This window comes from Cupressus sempervirens, chromosome 6 (genome assembly GCF_028749045.1).
Source record: "Cupressus sempervirens isolate cs-2001-9-10 chromosome 6, ASM2874904v1, whole genome shotgun sequence".
NCBI classification, from domain to species: Eukaryota; Viridiplantae; Streptophyta; class Pinopsida; order Cupressales; family Cupressaceae; genus Cupressus; species Cupressus sempervirens.
In genome coordinates this window covers 409,859,922-409,882,591 of record NC_143123.1, presented here as the reverse complement: position 1 = coordinate 409,882,591, position 22,670 = coordinate 409,859,922, and positions in this window count along the sequence as shown.

Sequence of the window (22,670 nt, the reverse complement as noted above, 5' to 3'; positions counted from 1 at the left end):
AAAATGATCCAAGGTACTAAGATAAGGATCCCAACATCTAATCCATGAATGAAAACCAACTTGCAATTCAAGCAAACTTCTCAATTGAGTAATGTGAAAAATACCAACTGACTTCATGCATCTGTCTACAATCTCTAAATCTGGAGTGTGAATGCTAGACATACTCATATCATCATCAACATGTGACCTGATAGTAAAAGAAAATTGAGTCCCTGGTATACGCGCTAACTCCCAAATTGAACTCACCTTAAGACAAAGCTCATCCACGTGTCTCTCAAAATCTTGGAGAGCCAGCTGAGTACACACCAAGGAATTTCGAGTATCCTCCAACTCATGAAAAAACTGGTCAACCTCCTTCTCCTCCTTCTTCACTACATCTAAATAGATCCTTGCAAGATTAAGGATATGATCGTGATCTGAATGTAGGTGTATGCAACTTCATTGCCTCCATGCCTTCCTTGATCTATTTTAAGTCATCACAAGAAGAATCTATTGTGACTCCTTTATGTCTCTCTTGCAGTTGAATCATCCAAATGTGATTCTCATTCAATCCATGTATCCTGTCATGATGAGAAAAAGCCATGACAATATTCTTGTCTCTTGTCTTCAGCTAGCTTGCCAAACCAAGTAAAGAAGTACTAGCCTCTATCTCATGTGAAGAAGCATCCAACTGTGCCTGATAGTCATTTTTTGCAAAGTCCTGAATGCTCACTTTTTGATCAACTGTACTATCATCAAACATGATAGTATCCTCAACTGTTGTAACTTCATCCAGCCCAACTATACTGGAATCACTATCTGTCTCAATCAAACAATTCAGTGTCCTTGTGATATCACCTTCAGGCTCATCTTGCACAACGTCTGTAACCCCTTCTACTTGTGAAGATGATGCAGATAAACCATTACATGAAGATGTGCTAATGTCTCGCTGTATCGAATCAACATGTCTGTTAAACTCCTCATACAAGTTTCTACCTGTCATAGGGAAGGTACGATCCTTAGGCTTATCAAAATGTTCAATCAGTCTCTCCTTAAACTCCACATATGAGGTAATGTGTGCATGACCCATAGTGACCATACAATGATGCCACCACTCATGTGCTAACCCATCCAGGTGAATTTTTGCATACTTAATAGCTTCTTCCTCAGGCATAGGGTTCATTTGAAAGTATGTGTCAAACCTTTGAATCCAAGCTCTTGCTGTAGACTTCCTCAAGCCATCATAATATGGTAACTGAAGTTTCCCTACTTTCTTTCGTAGCTCATAGCTCTGGTTCCTTTCATGTCCACGCGGCATATGCTTCATTTTCACATCTATATACTCCCTAAAGGTAATTACACCAGTAAAATCTTGACCTCCGGCTTCCCAATCTCTCCTCAGCTGGTCCTGTATAACAATGATCTGGGGCTCTGGTACGGGCTACTCTAGAGCCCTAGGAGGAAATGTGGGAATAATGGGCCTCGAATTCACTGTCCTAGATTATTGGGGTGTATGACCGAAATTGTTCCCCACTTGTTCGCCTCCATTATGTGTCCCATCTTGATTATTACCACTCTGGTTATTACCATTTTGATTATTTCCTCCACTCACATTAGCATTCAGCCCCATTTGACGAGCCATCATCTGCATCATAAGCTCCAATCTCTAACTTTGTTCCTGTGCTCTCTGCTCTACTGATCATTGTCCCTATGCTAAGGTGTCTAATAACTATAAGAATCTTTCCTTTCCCTAATCTGGATTGGCATTCATTTTGTCAAACATTTTTTTTCTCTCTATCTAGCTATTCCAAATTCTCAATAAGACCTCCACAGGATGGCAGGAAACCACTCTGATACCGCTGTAATATCCCCAATAGGTTATAACTTTGTCAAACACCAAAAATCTTTATACTTAAATTTTTTGACATTTCGTCAAACACTTTGCAAGCAAGGTCTGATACCACTGTAATGACCCTCCTCAGATCTGCTCTCAAAAAATCATGATGAAAGCTCAAGGAATTTCATCAAACAATTCACATGCAAGGGATGTATGATTGATATAGTATTTCAGCTGGCTTTAAATTACTCTTTCTTAAATTTGCATCAATGAGAATCTTGTGCTAGAAGACTCCAAATGGACTACATAATGACCTAACGTGAGTGTGCTACTAATTTTGACAATATTCAGTGCATATATAGTATCTAAGCATGAGAAATGAACACCTACAGCCAACTGGCATTTTTACAAACAGTTGGTATGCAAACTAACTAGCTGATAAATAATGATATTGAATTGCTTAAATGACAACAACAATTATTATCTTCTTAATTTGCAATGAAATTTCTAATACAATGCTCATGAAATATGGCCAAGACTTTTGGCATTTACATGGATTACAAAATGATAATGTTGGTATAATGCGCACTTACAACTGAAACTTATAACACCCTAAAAAAACAATACTAATAAAGGAACCTAGTTTTAGATGGTTGTAATAATTTTCTTCAATGCTGCCCCTTCTGCTTTGCTTTTCTGATTTGCTTTTTCGAACTACTTTTTCGGACTGCTTTTTTGGCCTGCTTTTTTGGTTTTGCTTTTTCAGACTACTTTTTTTGCCTGCTTTTTCAGTTCCGCTTTTTCAGACTACTTTTTTCTATCTGCTTTTTTAGACTACTACCCTATTGAATCTCAAGACCATATCTTTTAATAGCATGAATATTTCCAATTTGAAGGGATTTCATCCTTCAAACTATTGAGAAATAATCTCCAAAAACAATTCCAGTTTCTTTGATATTTCCAACCATGCTTAAAAGAAGCTCTTTCCATTTCTTTTATAGTGTTCTCACAAGAGCTCCATCCTTCATTTTCTCAGTTGGGATAAAACATAACTCCTTTTATGTAACTTATGTCTCCAATGTGTTATAAAATAAAGGGGACTCTTTTAATTTAAATATTTCCCACAAACTATAGTCTATGTATTAATAAAGTTAAATATTTAAATTTAACTTTATAAAAAAGCTTTATCAATGCATAACAAATCTTATTAATGATAAAAAAGTCTTCTTGTTGATTTTAAAAAATTACCATCAACATACCGCTACCCTTGGATGTCTGACAATGTCCAAGATGACTTACTATAAATAGTAAGTATGCCCAAAGTTTCCTCAAAAGCCCTCCGAAAGACCTGCAACTGAAACTATCTAGGCCAAGTGGCCTCTAAGTCCCTTTAATGTCTTGGTTAGCCTATGGGACCGTGGGGAAATAGGCTAACGACAAAATCATGCTATGAATGCTAAAAAGGGGACATTACACTTTGCATATTAAAACATTCTTGTTTCTGATCTATAACACTTGGAATTATTTTGGGTCTAAATAAAAAATGCATTGCTCTTCTTTTTCTTTTATCAATTGATAATTTATGGGACCTATTTTGAATATTAGTAATAATAATATTTTTAATGGTGTACTTAGATCCCTTGCTAAGTCTCTAAGAAGACTCACACATTTTAATATTGTCTTCCATGTCACCATCACTTTGAAGATTTCTAGGAAGAAGTTTTAAATATCAAGTTGCATGATGGGACATTTAACATTTGTTAGGAAGATATCTCAAATGGTTTCCCATGGTCTAGAGATACTCTAGAGAGAACCCTATTTAAGTTTTTCATACAAAAAATCCTTGCAAAAATGAGGATACATGAACAATACATCAAAAGGACCAATGCCCATCCACATCATGGAATGACCAGCCCTCATGTTGTTGTTCAAACCATTTATATTACAACATTAGTTGTTACACCAGATGCAATAAAACCTCATATTCTTGTAGCAACAACATCACCTTCTTTGATACTTGTGGCATCAAGAGTTGCACATCCATAAGAACCAAGGATTAGAGAAGAAAATGTACTTGGGTTGATGGAAGGCCAAGAAGGATGGGTTCTTGAATCAAGGGGAGAGGGGATGATAGAAAAATGGTTGACTTGTTTTAGCTTTATCTTAGTTTACTGTTACAAGAAACTATCAAACAATATAATGACATCCAATGACTTTTTAATAAATCTAAACTACATTCAATATCAAAATATAGTTTGTGTAGTATCTTGAACAACATGTCAACTATTTGTCCAACATTTGATATTAAAAAATTAATGAATAATTCTCTAACAATTTCTCATTCAAATTATATTTTCTATATATTATATTATACAAGAAAAATTATTAACAATATTATATAGACCAACACTATGTGACCTAGGACTATTAAAAATATTTAGGATACCTGAGAGGGGGGTGAATCAATTATCCTTAGGCCAGATGTACTAATTAAACTTTTCAACTCATCCAACAACTTAGATCTAATCTCTAGTTGACTTAGTCTCTATAACAATTTATTAGTAACATGAACTTGCAGTCCACTGTCCCAATGATAACAAACTTGCATAACATTAAAAATTAATAGTAAATCATCTCAAATAACATCCACACAAGTAAGACACTAGGATTAACATACAAATCCAATTTGGGAAAAACCACCAGCAACATGTCACCAATTTTTCACTCATTTGAAGTGAGCCCAGTTAGGAGCAAACCCAATTAAAGGCTACAATACACTATTAGATGTGACCCTGCTAAAGGATTTAATCACCCTCTTAGAAGTGGCATTGTTAGACGACTTAAGAATATTCCATCAGAATGTCACCTTGATTAAACAGTTTACAAATGACAATTAGGTCAACCTTGATTAAAGGATTGCAACTAATACAATGGTTAGAAAGTAATAGTAGGTTGATATGAATAAATACAACCCACTTTGCAAATATAAATCACAATTTGATTTAATAGCTAATTCATTGACTAACATCCATTATCATCTCCATCACTAATTTTCTTGGCATCCCTTCAAGTAATCACTCTTCACCTCAATACTTCCTTGTTCAACCTTCTACTCAAGTTCATCAATGAATAAAATCAACTACTCGAACCTTTTTAGGTCTGCTAATCTCGCTAGGTTAACACTTATGCCTCCTTAAATAGGTAGCTTGATCTTTTTACACTTAAACACCATTGTTGATCTTAGGTTTAGGTCAAATTCATCGAATCCTTCCATCTTTTCATTTCCTCCATCTTCTAGAAACTTCTCAAAACTTATGTTTGAATCCATGCCTAGAAACACTCAAACACAATTTATCTTGCACTAAATGTTCCCACTTATCAATCCTTATCTTCAACATGCTTTACATATTTCAAGAGTTCAACTATGTTGACCAAGAATCTCGATTCCTTCACAAACTATAAAATGTTGTCACTCGACCAACACTATGTTCCTTAGCCTTGATCATCACTAAATAACTTGGTCATCACTAGATTATCTTTCTCAAATTACACTGACTTCTCTCGGTCCTTTTACTAGCACTTAATCCAACTTTTGTGATACTCTGTCTTTACTAGCTCTCAGTCAACACTATATTTTCTTAGCTTCTACTATTCACTCAGTCAACACTAGCATAGCTCAAGTTCAACTATAAGTTCCTTAATCTTCATCTTTTAAGCTCGGTTAAGTCTATGTATTTGTTCTTCATTGATCATATCTTTTAAGCTTCAACACAACTATCTTCTCCACTTAGTTTTATGATTATAAAACACATTATCTTGTCAAAGTCTAATTGATCAAGTGCCCATTGTAATTCCACATAACTCAACCTGTCCACTAGGTCTTCTTGTTATCTCTTCTTCTTAAATCATCTTCATCAATGATCTTGATAAGACACTCTACTTAGGTAGCAAATGTCTCACCAATAGGTTTGAGTGACAACATAACAATAATTCCAATGATAGAAACAAGGTTGACTTGTTTTAGCTTTATCTTATTTTACTATTGTGGGATACAATTAGATAGTAGAATGAATCCAACGATTTATTTTAGATCTAAAGTACATTCAATATCATAATATAGTTTGTGTAGTACCTTGAACAACATGTCTACTATTTGTATAACATTTTATATTACAAAATTATTTTAATTTTCTAACAATTTCTCATTCAAATTATATTTTATATATATTATATTATATAAGAAAAATTATTAATAATATTTTATAGACCAACACTATGTGGCCTTGGACATCATGTTTGCTATTGATGTAACATTTAAGAATATTCAAATCATTATTAAATAATTTATTTAGTATTATTGAATAATTTATCATTCAAAATACAAGTATTGAAATCTTATTTTCTTTCTTACAACAAATTTAAAATATAAATACTATGTCACTCTCTTCATGTCTACTACTTACCTAACATTAGATAAGCTATGTCACCCTTGGACATCATCATGTCTACTATTGACCTAACATTTTAGAATATTCAAATTATTATTAACTAATTTGTTTTTTTCAAAAAAAATTATCAAAGACCCATACATTTTATTAAACAATAATCTAAAAAATTACATATGGAGGGGGAGAAAAAGCTCATACACCATTACCACTCAACCACTCCTAGACTAAAATACCAAAACTAACCAGAACAAGTTTGAATCCAAATCCAATAATGACAAAATCATACTAGTAATATCATGAATAAAACTCCAATGATTAAAGCAGGCATCATTATTATGTATAACTAATGGCAACATGAGACCAACTTCCATACCAATTTAAAAGCTACGAAAAAATAGTACAAAAGTGAAAAAAAAAGAGTCTCGTTTGGCATGTTCTCAAGGAAGACATTGGCCCATCAGGTTGAAAACTATATCCATACCTTGTTTTTCATCATCAAATGGGAAGCTGAAATAATTGCTAAAATAACTGCTAATTTTTTTTCCTAAAAAAATATTCAATTGAGTTTTGCATTTGGACACTTAATCTCCCACTAAAACATTTACATCTATCTACAATCATAAATGTTACCATTATTTATCTTTTCAATTTGCATAATTATTATTAAATGATTTATTTATATTTTTTTAACAAATTTTCATTTAAAATATTATATTTATAAAAAATCTAATTTTATTATCTATAATATTTAAAATATGAATATTATGCTACTACCAACTTTACAATTGATAAAATTTACTTAATATTGAAGTAAATTAAAGCTTAACACTAAAATAAATTAAATTTATATCTATTAAAATTATTTAGAAATTATAAAATTGATTTCACATTGAACTTCATTCTAATGGCTCACTAATGTTAGAAAGAGAGGGGGAGAGTGAGAGAAAGAGTGTTTAATTTTTTATTAATCTAATAAAATTTATTTAATATATATAAGATACTAATTTATCATTTAAAATAACAGATTAATATTATATTATAAAAGATCTAATTTTATTATTTATAAAATTTAAAATAGAAATATTATGTCACTAGCCTAAATATCATTTAACCAAATATTTGATATTATTAAATTATTTTAAAACACTTAAACATTCTCCAACAATTTATCATTCAAACTATTTTGTATCCATGTACAATTATTAAACAGTAATTTTAAGACATACTATGTCAACACTATTTGGCATGATGTCTACAATCTATTAAATGTTTGACATTAATGATGTTATTGTAAAATAATTTATTCTTCTTTAATAATTTATATTATATTATACATATCTAATTTTATTATTTATAATATTTGTAGGATACCTTAAGCATCATGTCTTCTATTTACCCAACATTTGACATTATTAATGTATTTTAATTCTCTAATAGTTTCTCAATAAAATAATTTTTAATATATAAATTATATTAAATACAAAAGCAATTATTATCAATATTCTATAGACTAATAATATGTCACTACGTTGGAAGACATGTCTACTATTGACCTAACATTTTAGATTAATCATATTATTTATTTACTCTAATTTAATAATTTATCATCCAAAATATTGTATCCATATTATACAAAACCAATTTTGTTGCTTTCTTACATTCTAAAGATACATATTATATCACTACCCTAGATACCATGTCTATTATTTACATAACATTTGACAAATTTAAATTATTTTAATTCTCTAACAAATTTTTTTTTCCTATTAGATATAAGAGGATCAAAATACAAAAGATGATGGAAAAGTCACAACAAATATCAACAAGGAGGCCAAGCCTCACCATGGAGACAATGAATCAGCTATACATAAGAGCATAAAGAGCAATAGAAAGATTATCTAACTAAGAACATCATATTGGACATCCATCCAGGTAGTCCATCCTAAAGAACCCTCCATCCGGACTATATTCTTGCACTCTTGAGTCTAAGTCGACATGAACAATTCTTCTTTTCTAGCATTAACGTTCTTTATGATTTCTCTATTTAGCCTTATACAAGCTTGCTCAAAGGCGTACAAATCATCCATGGTTCTTCTCCACTGGTAACCATGTTTCAACTCATAAAAGAAGAAGGTAGCATGCCCATCTTGGAGAAACCTTCTCAGCTTATCCGTTTCGATCATCATAGTCGCATGGACCTGCAAATTTTTTTAAAGGTGTGTGAGTATTCGAAAAAACTCAGTAAGAACTCTCGGCTTACCTTGGAACCTCTCCTTGTTCCTACATTTCCAGATCTGCCAGAGGATGTTAGTAGACAACATATTCTAGAATAAATTGGAATCTTTAGGAAGACCATAAATATGACCAGTAACAATATCAAGAATATTTACATTAATAGGAAACAAGATGCCAAACATATTCCAAATCTCTTTAGCAAAAATACAATAAAAAAGAATGTGCCTACTAGTTTCAGGAAGTCTACATAAGCTGCAAATGTTAGAATTAGAGAAATCTCTTTTAATAGGAAGTTTATTCAACAACACTAACCATTTGAAACATCTAATTTTTGGTTCAACAGAATTCTTCCACAAGATATCAAAGTACTTTTTCCAAACATCAGTTTCAAAAGAATAGTACCAAACATTATTAATATGATCAATAATATCAGTATTATGGTCAATGATTCTATAACTATTATTTGCCTTAAGCTTAACCATAATAACTCCATCAGACCACTTACATTTTAAGTGCCTATGAGAGTCAACAAGGCACATAGTAGGAAGATTAATAGAATCTTGAACAATCATATTATAAGTTTTCTTGTGAGAGTCCAGGAAGTCATACTTTCTTTTAAGCTCATCCCAAGGAATGTGATGATTCTATTCAAAGAGGTCCATGAACTACCTTAAGCCCTTCTTAGCCCACATTCTAGCAGCGCATCCTTGGGAGAGGGCCAGAGGTTGACCATTTAGGTATAAGTTCCACCAAATGGATCTTTCACCATGGAGCTGATTGTTATTATAAAAGTCCTTGTTGGTGATGAATTTCCTAACATGGTCCTAGGCCTTCCAAATAGATTTGAAAATTGCGGAGCCTTGGACAATGACAAGAAAGTTGCCAAAAATAAGATCACAAAAGGGGAGGTTATTCTAGGATCTATCTTTCTTAGGAACACCCCTCTCAATATTATGCCTAACTAGCACCTTCCAAGGGCTGTTACCCTCCATGGAGTGAAAGATCCAATTAGCAGATAGGGCAAAGCCTCGATTTTAAGGTCCTTAAGCCCAAGTCCTCCAAGGATTTTTTCAGTGTGGCACCAAGTCCACTTAACAAAATGAATCTTATTGTTTCCTTTACCATTAGACCAGAGAAAATGTCAATTTCTAAAATTTGATAATTGTCGAATAGTCAGGCAGAAGAATAGTAAATAGTATAAGATGACAACATCTCTTGACAAACTTGAATTCTGTTGGCAAGAGATAAAGCTCTATTATGTCATTTATTAAGCCTTTTATCAATCTTCTCTTTAACCTAGGACCACATATCTTTGAGGGTAGGTTCCATAAAGAAATGAATACCAAGGTATTTAGTGATTTTGTTGGGGCCCCCATTGAAAATTCTATTGGGAAAGCTAGCAGGGAGGTTGCTCATCCTAGCCTAGGCAAATGGACTTAGCTTGAGATATATGAGCACTAGATATAGAACATAATAAATTAAGCTTATCTTACAAGGTTTTAAAATTACTTTCAGAAAGCTCAAAGAACAGGGCGGTATCATTCGCAAATTGACAATTGATGAGCTCATCATCCTTGGGAAGGTAAATACCTCTAACTTCAAGAGACAAGGAATTATCCCTGAGGATATAGTAAAGAGCTTCTAAGGCAATGACAAATAGGGAAGGGCCCAAAGGGCACCCTTGTCTGATGGATCTCCCAAGAGTGAAAGGAGCGGAGAGGGCATCATTAACCTCAACCTGAGTTGAAGTATCATTAATAAGCACTTGAACAACATTACAGAAAAAGGGAGGGAAGCCAAAGGCTTCTAGCATCATTATAATGAAATTCCATTCAACCCTATCATAAGCTTTCTCAAAATCAAGAAGTAACATAGCAGAGTTCTGATGGGAGCATTTAGCCCACTACATGGCTTCCCAACTAGTGATAAGATTCTCAAGAATATATCCACCTTTGATAAAACTAGTCTGGGTAGAATTATCAAATTTAGGAAGAATATTGACCAATTTGAGCACCATGATTTTAGCCAATATCTTATAGGAAACATTAAGAAGCATAATCGGTCTCCAATTCTTTATGAGAGCCTTGTCACACATTTTTACTTAAAATATATATATTGTATATATATATTTATACAAATTAATTTTACTATTAAGAATATTTTAAAGATAAATACATTGTCACCACCTTCTACATCATATTTTTCTATTGACCTAACATTTGAAATTATATATTGTCAATGGACCCTTGGTCTACTGGTGAAGTTGAATGGCTCACAAAGAGCCCACCAAGGATCAAGTCTTGCTGAGTGCAAGGCTCGAAGACATCATAAGGGATGAGGTTAGGATTGTGCCCCGAGTGAATTTGACAACGTGGATGTTAGTCCTTGGCTCTTAGCCGAAGACGTTTCAAGCACACATGGGCCCATATTGATACCTAAAACTTGTTTGTAGAAGACCTCCATCAAATTATTTTTAAAAATTATTATAAAATAATTTATTGTTCTAGCAACAAATAGGCCAAGGAGGAGGAGGATACCTCAGACTTGGTTGTGGGACAGGATAAAGATAAGATAGAGGCTAGTCAGGACTCAACCCATGTATCTATGAGTTTCATATGAACACTATGGATTTCACCTCCTTTGCTCATCCTGGCACCTAAACCACTAGTAACATATCTCGATGACTGCTACCTCCATGATGAGGACTAGGAAAAGTGGAAAAGATAATATTTTACCTAACGCCAATGTTTTGCAGGCTCAAGAATTGGTGATCCCTAAAGGCAAATGTGCAAGTTGCCAAGACTTAGAAGGCACCTTGGAGATTACCAGCTATGATGTTGAAGTACTTAAGGTCCAATTTACTACTCTAGATGATTGCTTCAAAACCCTATCAAGAGTTGTGGTGAAGGTGACTCATACGACATCTGCTACACTGTAACTGCTCCAACATGAGAAGGTGAATGAATGTCTTGACACAGAAGACTAAGAAGCTATATGGTTTCTTGGCTGGTGATTAGGCTAAGGTCTTACTAGTAAGGAAGGAGAAGGGAAAGGCCAAAAATTAGGCCTTTGTGGTTTTATGTTTTCTATAATGTGCTCTGGTCTTGTTGGAATGTTCCATCTACTGATACGTTGGACTGGTCATCTATGGCCTTATTGCACTTTATGAACTTATTAAGTAGCCTTAGATCTTATGTTTATATTATTGTTATTAGGATGGACAATGATGTAGGGATTAGTATTATAGTTATTATCACGTTAGCTATGAACTTGGTTTGGTTGCGCAAGTATGGTGGGGTAGGGTTTTTGATATTAAGGGAAGGTGTTGTGAATGTGCTAGTCATTTAGTTGATGATAATTTGTTGCGAATGATTTTACCACTGTTGTATTCTTAAGAGCCAGCGCCCTTATTTTTTAAGTGCTTTAATATTAAAAGCAATATTTTCATTAAAGATAAATACTAAATGCTAAAAGGAATATTCCAACTGTTCTAACACTAAAATAGATTTCTTTAAATAAAGCAGTACAAATTTAAGAAGTAGAAAATGCATGTATACCCATAATTAGCAAACTACCCAAGAGAGAAAGTAAATGACGGGGTCTATTAATTGGACCGAGGTGGCAAGCGTTAAGACACGAATATTCCAACTGTTCTAACACTAAAATAGATTTCTTTAAATAAAGCAGTACAAATTTAAAAAGTAGAAAACGCATGTATACCCATAATTAGCAAACTACCCAAGAGAGTAAAAGTAAATGACGGGGTCTATTAATTGGACCGAGGTGGCAAGCGTTAAGACACGAATATTCCAACTGTTCTAACACTAAAATAGATTTCTTTAAATAAAGCAGTACAAATTTAAAAAGTAGAAAACACATGTATACCCATAATTAGCAAACTACCCAAGAGAGTAAAAGTAAATGACGGGATCTATTAATTGGACCGAGGTGGCAAGTGTTAAGACACCCGAACGCATGTATACCCATAATTAGCAAACTACCCAAGAGAGTAAAAGTAAATGACAGGGTCTATTAAATGGCCTCGTTCTTCTCCTTCTCACACCAACTGCTATATACAATACTGTCCTGCAACTCACAGATTTGAATCCAAGAAGCATTATGCATGGACAGGAAGAACAAAAATGAGATTTCTTCACAAAGATCTGCCCAGAATGGAACGAACAATCTTTTTTTCGGAGAGAAGCGGCGCTTCGTGCAGATGTGGATTCGGTAGTAGCCTGAGAATGGCCACGGCTTTTCTAGGGTTTATAGTCGATAAAGCTCTGCGGCTCACTCGGATGCTTCTAACTTCAGCCAAGCGCTTTCTCCCTTTCTTTTCTCGCACCGCTGAGGACCAGAACGACGCATATTTGCCCTGGTCCAGGCCTTCCCGTCCTTCAATTTCGTCTAATCAAGAGCAATTTGCCAGATTCAGGTCTCCTCCTGCTTCAATTCCGTGTAATAAAGAGCATTTTGAAAGATTTAGGTCCTCCCGTGCTTCAATTCCCTGCAAAAGAGATTTTTCTGAAAGATTTAGGTCTTCCTGTACTTCGATTACTTGCAAAGGAGAAAATCTCGCCAGCTTTAGACCTTCGTGTCCATCAATTCACGGCAACGAAGAATATAATGGTGGATTTAGCCCTTCCCGTGCTTCAATTTCCAGCAACGAAGAATTTTTTGAAAGATTGAACCCTTTCTTTTCTTCAATTTCCAGCAAAGAACATTTTGAAAGATTGAACCCTTCCTGTCCTTCAATTTCCAGCAAAGAAGAGCGCTTTGATAGATTTGAGGCTTCCTGTCCATCAATGTCTAGTGAAGAGGAACATTTTGTAAGATCTGCTGCTCCTCCAGACCTGGTGGAATGTTCGGAGACTCTGCCTTCTGCTTCGGCGATTAGTTCTGAGGCGAAGAAAAGAGTGCGGTTCGCTGCCGATGTTGTTGAACCGTCGAGTAACGGCAAAGAGTACAGGAGACGGCATTCGCGCAAATCGATCAGGAGATCGCTTTTCCGATTATTTTAATTTGCTGTTATATTATGATGATTTGATAGAACACTCCGCTCCTTAAATCGTTTAGGGCTTCCTTGAACCAGGATTCCATCTCAGATTTAGTCCCCTGAAGGAGGGATTTTTATTAATGATCTCGACTTAGATTAAATCTTCCATTAATTTCATCAGACTTTGACATCAAAACTTGCTCTTCAGTCACTTATCTTGTTTACATCATTTCTTTGATTTCAAGTTCATGGATTCGTGGGAAGTAGTAAATTGTATTGTTACCTTTTTTATGAATAGTTGCGTTGTATTAATAAATTAATATACTAGTTACAAATTCATAAAAAAGGGACCTATTTTTGGAGATTATATGATTACGGGACATATATATAGTAAAGGTTTATATAGTAAATTACATGCTTGTTTTCCTATTGTCCATGAACTTGTCTTAGTTAGCCTCTTTGTTTTAACCATGAAATTCTAGTTATATATTATTGTAATGGACCTATAAATGTTTTTTTAATGTACATTGAGCTAATTAGTGTATTCAAACAATACTAACTATATTTATATCATGTTGTTGTCAAAATTGAATGCAAATTTTACAAGTAAAAGTAACTTCTTAGAATTGAAAATGAAAATTTTCTATTCTCTTTTCTACTATCTTGGACTAACCTTAGTTTGGAAGAGAAGTTGGAAAGTAAGTTACAAAATTGCGACAAGTGATTCAAGACCAAAAAGAGGTTCAAATTCCATTCAAATGTCCAATTTATGGGTTAGGAGACTATAAACGTACTTGTCTTTAACAAGGGAAGAGGAGTACCCACTTTCAAAACTATATATGTTGTCCATTGTGATTGTGAAGTATCATGTCTTTTCACAAGTTCTTTCAAACTTATTAGTTCTCCATTCACAATCATGTCCTCTTGGTAGTTAATCTCTTTGGATTCCCACCATTTGTTGAACACCCTTGTAATAGAGAAAGATGCTTATTGTCATGTGTTAGATTTCACCACATAGATCTATCTCCAAAAATTGCATTGTTGTGAGATTAATTAGTTTACTAGTGGTGATTAATTGCCTTACCCTATTCCAACTCTTCCAATTGGACATCCCTCGAATCTTAAATCAATATTGCCTCATAGTAGATAATTTAAGTGAAGGCCTTCCCAAAATTTGCTTATGTTATTTCCAGATAAATAGCTTCCATGGTTCAAACTTGCATCCTTCAGAGCCAGGCCTCTCAACTCTCTTATATACCAATCCCAATTTAGAACATGGCATTCCTTGTGGTCTTTTTTGGCTAACCACATGAAACATTTGATTATTTCTATATATAGCTAAATTGGCCTTGATTGAAAAGCGAGGACGAGAAGTGGTAAATTGTGTAGGATGAGAGTATCTTTTGATAAACTTGGAACCTACCTACAATGGAGACGAATTGATTATTCTATTCGAGAAATAACTTTTTAGTCATGTTCTTAACCTACTCCCACATGTTTGAAAGATTAGGGAAAATTGTAAAGGGTATACCCAGATACTTCACCGTATGATCCCCCCCCTCCTTCTCCAAAGCCAAAGAGTATGTATTACAAAATGAAGGTGGTGCCTCATCCTATCCAAGAAGGATTGATTTAGATAATAATACATTGCTAGAGGAGGATACACAGCTTAAGTAAAGCTTATTCTTGAGGTAACTTATGTTATCCTCCATTTTGGTGATAATGGTAGTGTCATCTATGAATGTAATGTTGGAAAACTCATCATTGTTTGGAATGATAGCTTCTCTAACTTTGGGTCAGAGGATATCATCTCTCAATATTAGCATGTTGTAATGAAGAAGAGGGTTTGGAAAAGTGGGCACAATTACCTCATTAATATTGACAATATAATGTTTTCAAGTCTAGCCCCATTCATAAGTGTGAGAATCATCTAAAAAATAGAGTAAATTCCATATATTCTAGCACTGTAACAATGAAATATTAGATATGTTAGATAGTGGGGGAGATTTTTGTTAAAGTTGATGAAAGATCAACCCCACGGATCTAAGAATCGCCTACATGCAAACACCTATCATTGAAAGAGAAAAAAATGCTACGAAGGATAGAATTTCCACATCCATAGATGATACATTCTTGATTAGCAAAAAGAGAGATTGATATTATCAAAAGTGAATAAATAAATTACAAATATATTAATCCTTATAAAAGGAGATCAAAATGTTAACAAGGTAAACCTAGATTTTGTGATAAAAATTAATAAAATAATTCATTATTATATGCCTAAAGTTTAGCTTAATTAAACTGGAGATAATAAGTGACCTAATAATTAAATCAAAATTATTTAATTAATAAGGAAATATCTTACTACTCTAACACCCCCCCTTAAGATAAACTTAGGGAGTAGCTAAAAACTTAGAAACTACTATTGTAGGAAAATCTAGGTCCCAACAATAAGGTCTGATGAGGTACCCAAGCACAACCGAATCTCTGTAAAGAGGAGAAATAGAGAAAACCACATGGGAAAAATATTACTCCAAAAAGAGATGGAAACAATGTTCTTGAAGATAGGAATAAAAGATGATCATGAAGAACACCACTGAAGCATGAAGTTGCAAACACTGCCAAACTAGTGATCTGAAGAACCTCAACTATATAGAGCATGACCAGGTAGAGAAAACTATGTCTGAAGATCTAATCAATCAAAGATGGAAGGTATCTTCATGGCCTCCAAAAAAAGGGATGAAAGAATGTATATATGGTAAATGATCCATCTCACCGAAATGCATAGGTATCTAGCCACTGCAATTGCCTAGTATATAGGGTCAAATACTAAATACATAGCTCACTCCATCGAACCAAGAAAGTAATAGAACCAACATAACACCCTATAATGTTGAGAGGTAAGACATGAACACTAAAACTAAAATCAATTTCTCTTGTAGAAAGAATTGAGAATATCAAGGGTGCAAAAGAAGTACAAACACCTATATTGGCACATGTCATCAACACATCATGAGGCTAGTGACGTGGAAGGAACACTCACTTGACAAAGGAAGATGGTGAATATGGCCAACATAAAAGCCCCAAGACACTTTATAATGTAGTGCATATACAATAAAATACAAAGATGTGCAAGATCCTAAAGTGCAATAGAGTGACACTTTATCTTTCTGCATTTGCAAAAATACTACAAAAGGATATCAACAAAGATCAAAAAAGACATAAGGCTAATACAACAGATAGTATAACCCATAAAAAATTATCTAAAATAAAAAAATTGATCCTCAGAACTAAAACAACCAAGATATCCTTTAGAATGCAAAAAATCAAAAAATTCAATGGGATGTGCCTAGAGTAGAATCTCAAAAATAAAATGTCTCAAAATATGTCTCTAAGAGTGTAAAATAGAACTTTTGACTTTGATAGGAAAAAAAAGGGACACCAAACAACATCAAAAATCCAAATAAACTACACCATCATGATGAGCTCAAAAATAACTTTTCGATGCTTCTTTTGGATCAAAAAATAGAGTTTGGATGAGCAAGTTATGGCAAAAAAAGCACATGTAAGTAAAAAATAAGTGTTGGAAAAGAAAAGAAAATTGCCTTAGGATCCGTGCCAAAATGTCTCAAAAAATGTACCCATCAATAATAGATATTGACTTTGGAAGCATGGCTCTCTTGTAAAAAATGTCTCAAAAATTATCGCGTTGGGAGATGTACCAAAATCCTAATGTTCATAAAAATTCTTGATTTACGTATCAAATTCATAAAATCACTACCTTAGGAAATGTGCCCAATTAGAGAGAAAAATTTTTAGCCCCAAATTCCAATTGTGTCCAAATTGGACAAATTTTATATGAAAATAGGGTTTCTAGGCTCTCTAAGCTCAATGGTTATGTCTGTTTGGGCTCAAAGTGACCCAAAAATTAGTGACCCCAAGATTCAATACAAAAAAAACTCAAAAAAATGAAACTCTTTGAAAAATGGCATAGATCTGAAAGCGAAGCCAAACTTTTCATAAATAGAATAGGGCATGAAGATCTTGAGTTTTGATACCATGTTGAAGTTGATAAAAGATCAACCCTACTGCTCCCAAGAATCACTTGCATGCAAACACTTGTCACTAAAAGAGAGAAGAAAAAGCTATGGAGGCTGAAATTCCTAGATCCACAGATGAGACATTCTTGATAAGCAAAAAAAGAGATTGCTATTATCAAAAGTGAATGAATAAATTACAAAGAGATCAATCCTTATAAAAGGAGATCAAAACCCTAACAAGGTAAATCTTAGGTTGCATAATAATAATTAATAAAATAATTCATTATTATATGCCTAAAGTTTAACTTAAGTAAATTAGAGATATTAAGTAATTTAATAGTTAAATCAAAATGATTTAATTAATAAGACAATATCTTATTACTCTAACAATTTTTGATTGGAATTGTTTTTGTATGGGGTGTTGTCATTTAGGTTTGTTTTATTGATTTCAACATATGTTTATATGTTTCAGTAATGAGTTGGATAGACTATGATCTTGGATATTACTAGTTGTTGGACATAAAATTACTAATAGTGTACAATATTACTAAATATGCAAGATTGGATATATATTTTAGAGTGAGTGCAGATCTTATGCCTATAGTCACTGAGCTTTATGAATTGATCTAAGAGAGCTATAGTTGATTTGATGAAAATTGGTCACACGAAAAATGTCAAGGAATTATGCTAGAGATTGTTGTTGTGTTTTGAGTACTACTTATTCTTGGGCTGAAACTATTGTATGACATCACAAGGCAACGTATACGACTCAAATTAGGGCATGTTCTTATATTTTTGGTTCATTTGGTTCATGTTGTATTAGTCACTATTATGTGGTATTTGGATAATTACTTTGGGATCCAACTAATGATTTAGTGTGTATTAAGGATTGAAAAATATTAATTATGGATTGTGGCACATATTTTGATGGTTTTAATTGTTTTGTTCTTGTAATAGGTATTTTCAATACCATATAATTAGTATTTTTATTTTTTGTAATATGGAGAATTCCTAATAGGCTAACCTATTTTCTTGTTGTAGCTTGCATAAAGGAAATTAATTCCTCTTTGTAAAGTATGGTATGTTAATAATATATATGTGATCCTTTATGTTTGACATTAGAGAAGAGGTTAGGGATTAGTGAGATAATTTGGTAGATGTATGAGAGAAATCTATGATTATTCATTATGCACTTCAATGGAACTATAAATGAAATTATCATCAAATCGGTTCATCAAAGATGGATTTAGCCATCCTCCTTTTATACATAGAGTACTCTTGAAGGTGGCTTTAACCTTCATCCCTGGAGTGGTATTCTCAAGAAGTGAGCCTTTTGTTCCCATCAACTCCTAATAGCATTGTGAACCTTTAAATATGGATTTTATCTATGTACATGGACTAATGTAAAAAATGATTTGCATTGTCTCCTAATAATGTTCAGTCTCCTAAAATAGACATTTTTATATTAGTGCATGATCTTGTGGGTATCATACCCATTGGGATTTTCCCCTTAATAGGGTATTTCCTTGAGAATAAAAATATTACCTCTTATGATATTGCATGATGTCTTGTTCTTTTTATTTTTAATTACTATATATTTCATAAATACAAGGGGGGTGAATTAGTTGTGTCCTATATTTACAAAATTTATACATCAAGATAAAGTGATTTGGTTGAGAAGTATAGATTTTGTAAATATATCACACAACTAACTCACCCCCTTGCTTTTATTTTGTGAATTATTATTCCTAACATAAGCTTCCACTCAATTATATCATAGGATTTTTCGTAGTCTAACAACATCATATAGGTTTTTAATTTATTGCCTTAGCCCAATCCATATTTTCCTAACAAGTGATAATGTTTTCTAATATATATCTTTTTTGGGATGGGTTGGTAATTTTTGGTAAGATATCCTCAATCCTTAAGATAATAATTCTTCCAAGATTTTGTAAGATATATTTGGTAATGTAATAGGCCTCTAATTCTTTATCACAATTTCATCCCCATTTTTAGAGAGGATATTGATGATCCCCAATTTTATATCTCTGCCAAGAGACTTCTTCTCAAATGCTCTCACTTATACAATTTCAATAGCTCATCACCTATCCAAGATTTATATTTTCATCAAGTCTAGGATCCTTGTCATTTATTCTTTTGAGGATGACATTAAATTAATCTCTTCCATAGAGATGGCCTTCCTATGGAGCACCACATCCTTGAGGGCGATCTTTATAGGGATGATTCATTTAATTTTTTTGAGAGAGCTTTATAGAACGTCCAACATCTTTAGAGGTGAAAATTTTAACATACTAAACAAAAAAGCCCTTAAGAATATCCAATTGAGACTTCGGGGTATTTCCCTTATTACACAATCAATTAATTAAATTTCTCTAGATTCTGTACTTTTAGAACAATAAAAATATAATTTTGAACATTTATTTCCTTGTTTGGTCCAATTTATCCTTTCTATCATTCTGCCACCCTATATTTTTATATGCTAGAGTATCTTGAGAGAATCTCTATATTTGGTTAAGAAAACCACTACATGTACATTTGTGGGGTCCCCTTGAACTTGTTTTGCATTGTCACACAATATATTATAAAGATCAAGTATTTCCCTCCTAGCATTTTGGAAATCTTCTTGCCAATGGCTTGAAACAAAAACCTCCAAGATGAAATATTTGATTCCATTTCTATAGGAAATTTTTATGTCTAGAAATGCAAGAGTTAAACCATCTCGCCACCTTGATCACATCTTTGATATCTTCATAAGTGAAAAGAGAGGTATTTAGAGAAAATCCATCTCTATTTTTTATTAGAGTAGAGGGCTTATCAAGAAGGAACAAGGAATTAAGAATAAGATGTTGAATAGGTAAAGGGAAGGGGATCACTTTGGAACACTATCCATCAACATTGTCTAGATATCTTCAATATTCTTTATTTGGATAAAATATATCAAACTCGAAATGGATCATCTTTTTCCCCTTTTGATAATTAGATCAATTGTACCAAATCTCACTATGTTTAGAATTTTTTCCAACAAGTAGGTCGAAAAGTTTAAGCTGATTCAAAATTTTAACTAGTAAAAATTCTCATTGCCTCTCCATTCAAATTTGATCCCACTATCCTTATTTTGGGGTCTCTCAATAATCTTAAAATCCCCAATAGCCACCGAAGAGATATATTTCAAATCACATATCCATTTCGATAGATCAATCCTCTCATTAAAATCATTAGAGGCATAGAAATAAGAAATTCCAAAATCTATGAGAGAGAGAGAGAGGAGTGCCCCAACTCTACACACATTATCTTTTTCTATATACATGTAAGTGAAATATTAAGATAAAATCATATTTCGTTGACATCTTATAGAAAATTATATCAATATATTTAAATATTTTATGAGGAATATTTTGACTACATATTTCCTATCATGTTTTTCTAGTCCCCTAACATTCCATGAAGCACACTTTTGACCCATAGAGAGAATTAGGTATCTATGTGCACAAGATCTTGAAATTTCTTGATACATTTATACTACCCAAACAGAAAAGTATACACAAAATGAAGTGGTGATCCAAAGCAACCCAAATATTGCTGGGAAGGTTAATCCTAGGATTAATATATATACTAGAACCCTAGTATGTATTAGGGATAAACATATTACAAAAATTAATATGAAAATTTTTCAATGGGTTTGAAGACTTGAGGGAGAGGATTCCATAGGAAAGGTGATAGGTTTTGAGTAGTTAACCACATAGGGAATAAAAGTACCAAAATCTATTCTTGCAAGTACATCATAAGAACATGGGGTGGCTCAAAAATTACAATAGTTGATTTTCAAAAAATGTTTCCTAACTACTATTTTTGATATTATATCCATTTTTGGTATTAATTGTTTAAAACTTTTTAAACACTAAAGAATTTTATATAATTGATCTAAGAAGAGAAAAGACTATACATTTATATATGCATTTGATATGGATTGTGAAATTTGATAGAGTTACTTCTTTTTTAAGGGTACAATAAAATATTAAAAAATAAAGGAATTGATTTTACACCTTTATAGGGAAGCAACTAAAGTTTTTGATATCATTTCCAACTAATTGGTAGTTGGATCAAATGATTTTATTAAGTGGCAAGGCAAAGAGAATTTGAATGAGGAATTAGAATTTCTCATTTACTTTGACAAGACACATAGTATGAGTGTCGAGATATATGATCTTTCTATTATTGATAAACATACTTCAGGGAGAAAACGTTTTTATAAGGGTACTTTGGAGGGTAATTTTCTCCAAATTTGGAAAAGACAACATGCTATCTAGGTTATTTCCTTATTTGTTTACCTTCTAGCTATTATACTCTTTACTGTATCTATAAGTTCCTCTTATATTTTTGGGTTACATTCTAGCTCTAGTGTTGATAAAATGGGTGGGGATTGATGAGATGGGAACCCAATAACTACTAAGAATGAAAAATTGAAAATAAGGTCTAGGAGAAACTATCCAAGGGTAGTATTTTACCTTGCATGGAGAAGCTAAAGGGGTTTAAGCCTAAAATTACAAAGTGGCCCATTAAGGGTTTGAAGGATGGTAATATGATTTTGGTGGGGAGAATCTTGCAATTTTCTTTAGAAGTCCTTAGGGAAATCACTAGGTTTAGTCTAGAGGATATGAACTTTTTCCATGATAAGAAGATTTCTCATGTTCTAGTTACAACTTTCCCTAAAAGTAGGAAGGAGAATTAAAAAAATTCTCAAGGTTTCTAGAGGAGTTTATGTTATTAATTATTCAAAGAATATTTGGATGAAGGTTTTGATTGTTATCATGAAATATATTACTTCATATCACTACTATGATATGACCCATTCCTATCACTTTGTATTGATTAATCACATTAGGAATAATAGGAGGGTATCCTTCCCCTTTTGTCTTTTGTTCTCTCTCTCTCTCTCTCACACACACACACACACATACACACACATAGTGTTAATTCCTTTCAAAACAAAACTAGAAGGACCCTTTTACATGAAGGACTACTTATACTTATTTATGACTACATTGAGAAGAATGTGGGGGATCTTGTTCAACCTATGTAGTTGAGAAGAAATACTAGCCTATTGGGTTGAGTAG